Raw genomic sequence first — 6,241 nt, 5'->3', positions numbered from 1 at the left:
CTACTGTGATGACTTTGGGAGGCCACTGGAACACAAAGGTAGGTGTTTATGTATCTGACCATATCTAAATGTAGAAAAACTACAGTACAAATGAGGTGCTAAAGATAACCCTGTGTACTGCGCAGGAGTCGCGGGGCTGGGAGTTGCTCTGGTTGACTCAGAGAGTGAGTGTGGAGGCCAAGGCCACGCCTGTGCACTATCACAGATTTTATAAACTCTGTGCCTCTAGGCGCCACTAAATTTGTTTTCTTTCTTCTATAATGCACTTAGCTTATGTAACGTTTTTCTTTATGAACTTTTTTTGGGGAATATGAAAATGTATTACTAATCTCTTTTCATCATCAAAATTTATCATCTTGGTCTTTCCTTCTTGCCTTTGCAGAGAGCCAAAAGAGAGACCCTGGCTACTTTAACAGCCTTAAAGCAGACTGCAGGAATGTCACCAACAGCATGACCTTTCTGACCAAACCCAGCAACCAGGACTTCATCGATTTCCTCCATAAAGTTCAAACGCCCATCATTAGGGACAAAAGCTGTGATTTTCTTGCCGTTCTTGATCAGCCGGACGCTGACGCACTTCCTGATGGCAGAATTTTGGCTGTTTGGCTTCAACTCCTACTTTTTCTAGCACGATTCCCTGTGCATGGGAAGCTCCTCCAGAAAGGTTGGCCTTCAGGGCTGTGCCCAGGTCGGCCTTTTGGAACTGCTTGTCGTGCCATTTCCGGTCCCGCTGGTGACTGCGGAGCTTCCTGGCAGTCGGAAGGCCTGGTCACTTCCCCATCCTGCCAGGCCGAGGGCCTGAGCGAAAGTATAAACTTTTTAATTCTTTCAGCTTTTTGACTCATCCAGCTCTATTGTAATCATGTAGGACCGAAACATCACCGTGCGGTACATAACGGGACTTGGAAATCAATTTCACGGGTCTAAGAACAAAGGCCCGGAATGTAGCTCAGTGGCACAGCACTTGCCTAGCATGTCCAAGGCACTCAGTTTGGCCTCCAGCACCACTACTGCCACAACAAAAAAGACTCGGACCTGAATACAAGAAACTACAAGATCTTTTTGAGACCTATAAAGGAGAAACACAACATGATGTTAACTGGGAAAATTCAGTATCATAAAAACATCAGTTCTTCAACACAAGAACTACATTTGTTGCAATTCTAATGAAAGGGGTTTTGGGTTTGAACTGTTTTGTTGTGAACTTTGATTTTTGGAGCGGGGAAAATCAACTTTATGTTGGAGAATAAATGTCTTGTGCTGGGCATTGTGGCACACACCTCTAGTCCCAGCTACTCCAGAGCTGGAGGCTGAGACAAGAGGATTGCTTGAACCCAGGAGTTTGAGGCCAGTGTAGGCAATGTAATGAGGCCCTGCCTCAAACATAAGATGGAAAGGAACAAAAGGGAAGGGAAGGGAAAGCAAGGGGAGGGAAGGGGAGGAGAGGGGAGGGGAGGAGAGGGGAGCAGAGGAGAGAGGAAAGGAAAGGAAAGGAAAAGAAAGGAAAAGAAAGGAAAGGAAAGGAAAGGAAGAGAGAGGGAGAGAGAGGGAGAAAGGAAGGAAGGGAGAGAGAGAAAGCCATTGTGACACAGTATAAAAAATAGACACGTAGATCAGTGGGATGTATTTGGCCCTAATGTACTAGGCCCGCACTCAGAAGACTGAGACAGGATTACAAATTCGAGGCCAGCACACTTACACAGTAAGTTCAAGTATGGCCTGGACTACAGAGCAAGACCATATATCAAAAAGTCAAATCAATAAATATACAAGACTTCATGCTGACAAAGGTATTTTTTTCAAATAAGTGGAAGAATGGATTATTTATAAATGGTGCTGGCACAATTGGTTTGTCCTCTGGAAGAAAATTGAGCCAGGTTTGGTGGTGCACACCTGTAATCCCAGCACTTGGAAAGCTGAGGCAGGAGGATCGCAGCAAGTTCAAGGCCAGCCTATGCCACATAGGAGTTCAGGCCAACCTTTTTTAAAATAAAATAAAACAAAACAAAGCCAAAACACATAAGCATCAAGCCAAGTATGGAGGCACACATCTGTAACCCCAGCACTCAGGAGGCTGAAGTAGAAGGATTATGAGTTCAAGGACAGCCTGGGTTACAGATTCCATCTAAGAGAAAAAAAAAACTATAAGCCTCTTCCAAGGAAATATAAGATACCATATGTATGATCTAAGCAAAACTGGAAACCCAAAAAGTAATAATTTTTTTTAAAGGTGAACATTATGACTCTACAGAAATTAAAATCATTTTGGGGGGAAAGGCATAATCAAGAGAGAACTATAATAATAAACTTAGGAAATATTCTAAAATCACAGAATAAATTACTTAATAAAGATCTTTAGTGTACAATCAGTCACTGCAGCACACGCCTGTAATCCCAGCACTCAGAAGGCTGAGGCAGAAGGATAGACACAAGTTCAAGGCCACCCTGGGTTACATAGCAAGACCATGTCTCAAAAAAAAAAAAAAAAAACAGCTCTAATGCAAAGAAAAAAAGTAAAGTGTTCCAAGAAAAAGATTAGACAGTCCAAGGGTAAACTAGCTTTTCAGATAAGCACATTTAAGTCACAACACACGCATACACACACACACACACACACACACACGCACACACACAAACACACAGATTGCTTACTGTCAGTGATAATCAGGGAAATGTAAATTAAAATGATAAGATGATCCTTTCACCAGCCAGTACAAATAAAAAGACACACGCCATCTATTCGTACAAAGATGTGTGAAAGGGTACTTCCACATGCTGTACACGGACATGTCATCTGTGAGAGCTGCTTCTGAAAATAATCTGGCAATAGCCAGAAACCATTTGGGGGATCTATAGAAAGAAAAACATATATTTGCAGAGGCTGTAGATATAAAAGCATAGATGTCCTATGAAATTTGTTATACCACTGTTTGAACTCACAAAAATAAAACAATTACAAAATGAATATTTATTGAAGGAAAAGAGAAAAAGGGGACATAAAAAGAAGATATGCTATTTACAGGTACCAGCTCCCCACTATAAATGTAACCATATATACTGAAAATATGTAGTAACAAAAATTTTAAAAGTGAATATTTATCAGTAGGAAAATAGTGGAACAAATTATAACACACTTCCCACCAACATTTGGAATATTATACAGCCATTAAAAAGAATGGATTAGAAGATATACTGGTTCATTTGGATAAATTTCTATAAGCTTTTGCTGCATAAGAAAAGTAAGGTGGCAAGGAGTGTTTAATATGATACTGGTTTTATAAAATGACATATGCATGTGGTTTTTCTATATGATTAAGCACAGGAAGTGAGGGACTCTGTCACTTACATTGTTCACATACAGGATTGGCCTGAGAGGTGGGGAAGTAGGGGAAGCTGTAATAGGAGAGATGAAGGAGAATGGGAAGGGAAGACAGCCACAAGGCTAAAGAGAAAACCTATGTTTTTTTTAAAAACTATATCTGTATTTTTGTAAAATTGTGTTTTTGTAACTTTACACGCAGTCTTGATTCTTTGTTGATTCTGTGCCTGCATATTTGCTTAATCACTAAAACATATTTATAGTCCCCAGATCAACTCAGCAGTGCTTTCCCAGTCATTCTGGGACAAACGCACCTCAGAGTGGTGAGAGTTTGGCGGGCATGTCATCTTCCTAGCTAACGTCAAACAAGGTGACCCTCTGCTTTCCTGTCTGAGCTCTAACACTGGATGCATTTATGAATGTCCTGCTCAAGGTCTACTGCGGGCTGTGTTTTTACATCACAGTGGCTTTCATTTGATTTCACTGTTTAAGACAATCCCCCAGCGTAGTGCTGAAGCTCTGTTTAGTGCAAGATATCACAATGGGGCAGAAAAGTTTCGTTCAGGCATGACCTATGTAGCACTGTCAGCAGGGAGTTCTCTGTTAATAAATCAACAATATATATTAAATAAGATATCTCTAAACAGAAACACACATAAAACAAGGTTATATACTGGTCCATTTATGAAAAAATAATGTGACCAACCCAGCTTTGTGGCATACACCTGTAATCCCCACACTTGGGAGGCTGAGGCAGGAGAATCACAAGTTTGAGTCCACCAGAGCAAGTTATGAGACCTTGTCTCAAAATATAAAAGGCTGGGACATAGCTCAGCAAAAGTCCTGGATTAAATCCCCAATGCTACAAAAATTAATCCGTGTGATAAGAGGAAGATCCTAACCCTGTATTTTTTTCTGGAATCAATGAATCAATTTTTGCTAATTCAGTATTTGAAGCAACCTTATAAAAGATAACATACTAAAAAGTGACTTACGCACTTTTATTTCTGTAATACTGAACACTGAACTCAGAGCCTTAGCACTGAAGGACATCCTCGGCTCCTTTTTTTATTTTTTATTTTGAGACAAGGTCACACTAAGCCACTTAGGGCTCAAACTTGTAATCCTCCTGCCTCAGGCTCCCAGAGTGTTGAGCTCACAGTATATACATGTTGCACCACCCTGGCTTTTAGAGCACAATCTTTTAAAAAATAAGGGGAAAGAAAAATTATTATGTTTTTCATATTGAATTACTTGAGCTTTATTAGCAGCTATGTAAGTATCTTATTCACAATAAATAAATCTTTTATTTTTCCAGCTTTGTAGATTTATAATTTACAAATAGAATTGTTAGAAGTTTAAAGGATATGACAGGACTCTTTGATACATATGTGTACTACAGTTAAATTAGTGTATCTGTCCACTCACCTAATTACCAACTTTTTGTAATGCAAAACAAAAACTACTGCTACCATCTTCTGGTTAGTTCCTAGTAGCTTGATTTTTTTTGTATTTGATACCCATACAATAATATAACATTTTAATCTCAACATTTCCAACAAGTTCTTCTGGTGTTTTTACATTTTGATATAATATCAAAACTCTAAAAACCGTAGTTTTAAAAAGGTGAAAATGAGACTCCTTGTAATATGTCTGAGTTGTGAAAAACGTAACAGCAGGGAAACAGGGCATAGGTCACACACTCAAATGCCAATGGGGCCCAGGCGCGTTATTTAACCAGCCCAATGTTCCAGAGGGGCCCCTGTGGAAACTTTCTTGCCAGGCATTGCAATCTTCAGTATTTGCGGCTAATTCCAAACGTTGACATAGCTTGCAGGCCAGATCCTGCAAAAGGCTGCCAGCTTACTAGCATGTTCAGTGTCAGTTTGATCCTTAGTACTGAAAAAAAAATTATCGGGTAATGCTTGGAAGTAACTGAGGCCAGTAAATTCTTTATTGGGTAATTTTCCTGCTAGGCTCCACAGTTCAATATTTTAAAAAAAGATTATTAATCACTTCAGAAAGAAATTACCTTGATAAACACTTTATTTATTTATTTATTTTTTGTCTTCTGAGACAAGGTCTCACTATACAGTTGAGGCTGGCCTTGAGCTCACTTATGTCACCTAGGCTGGTCTCAAACTCTCAACAATCGTCCTACCTCAGCCTCCCGAGTGCTGGGATTATAGTTTAATGCTCCACCATGCCCGGCCAGATAAAACACTTTAGAGTACTTTTGCTTATTCATTTTAGGGAAATTTTCTAATGTTCTTAGCAAAAAATATATATAAACAAATGAAATAAATACATGCATAAGTAGTTATATTAATTAATAGAAGGATTAAAGTTCAAAAGTAATACAGATCACAGAACCCAGGGAAATTTGAACCATCTTTGCGTCCCTGGGATAAATTCTACTTGGTTATGGTGTATTATTATTTTCAGTCTTTTTAAATTCTGGTGAATTTTGGAATCTAGTCTTCTTGCATACACAGGGAAAAAGGTTTTTAAAAAGCTATTCTGGAACCAAGAAGCTATTGTGGAACCAAGAGGATATAAAAACTCTGAATGGACCAATAGCAATGAAATGGAGACAGTAATAAAAACTTTACCAATAGGCCCAAGACCTGATGAGTTCACCACAGAATTCTAAAAGAACTTCAAGGAAGACCTAATGCCAATACTCTTCAAACTCTTAAATAAAATTAAAAGAGAAGAAATACTGCCACACTCATTCCTAGAAGCTAGCATTACACTGGTTCCAAAACCAGGCAAGGACTTAACAAAAAAAAAAAAAGATAAAAAAAAAAAACTACAATCTCCTTCTTGAACATAGATGCAAAAATCTTCAACAAGACATGGGGAAACAGAATGCAACAAATTATTTAAAGCTTCCTTGACCAAGCCGAATCCATCCCAGGA

At 39.0% G+C, this 6,241-nt stretch overlaps 1 pseudogene; it reads right to left on the bottom strand.

The window, feature by feature from the left end:
• Nucleotides 1-337: 337 nt before the first annotated feature.
• On the bottom strand, nucleotides 338-781 carry LOC102019848 (annotated as a pseudogene).
• Between the last annotated feature and the right edge of the window lie 5,460 nt (nucleotides 782-6,241).

The sequence above is a fragment of the Chinchilla lanigera genome, unplaced genomic scaffold (genome assembly GCF_000276665.1).
Source record: "Chinchilla lanigera isolate Chin_1 unplaced genomic scaffold, ChiLan1.0 scaffold00037, whole genome shotgun sequence".
Classification (NCBI taxonomy): domain Eukaryota; kingdom Metazoa; phylum Chordata; class Mammalia; order Rodentia; family Chinchillidae; genus Chinchilla; species Chinchilla lanigera.
The sequence above is the reverse complement of the archived record's forward strand: the minus strand, read 5'-3'. Positions and strand labels throughout refer to the sequence as shown.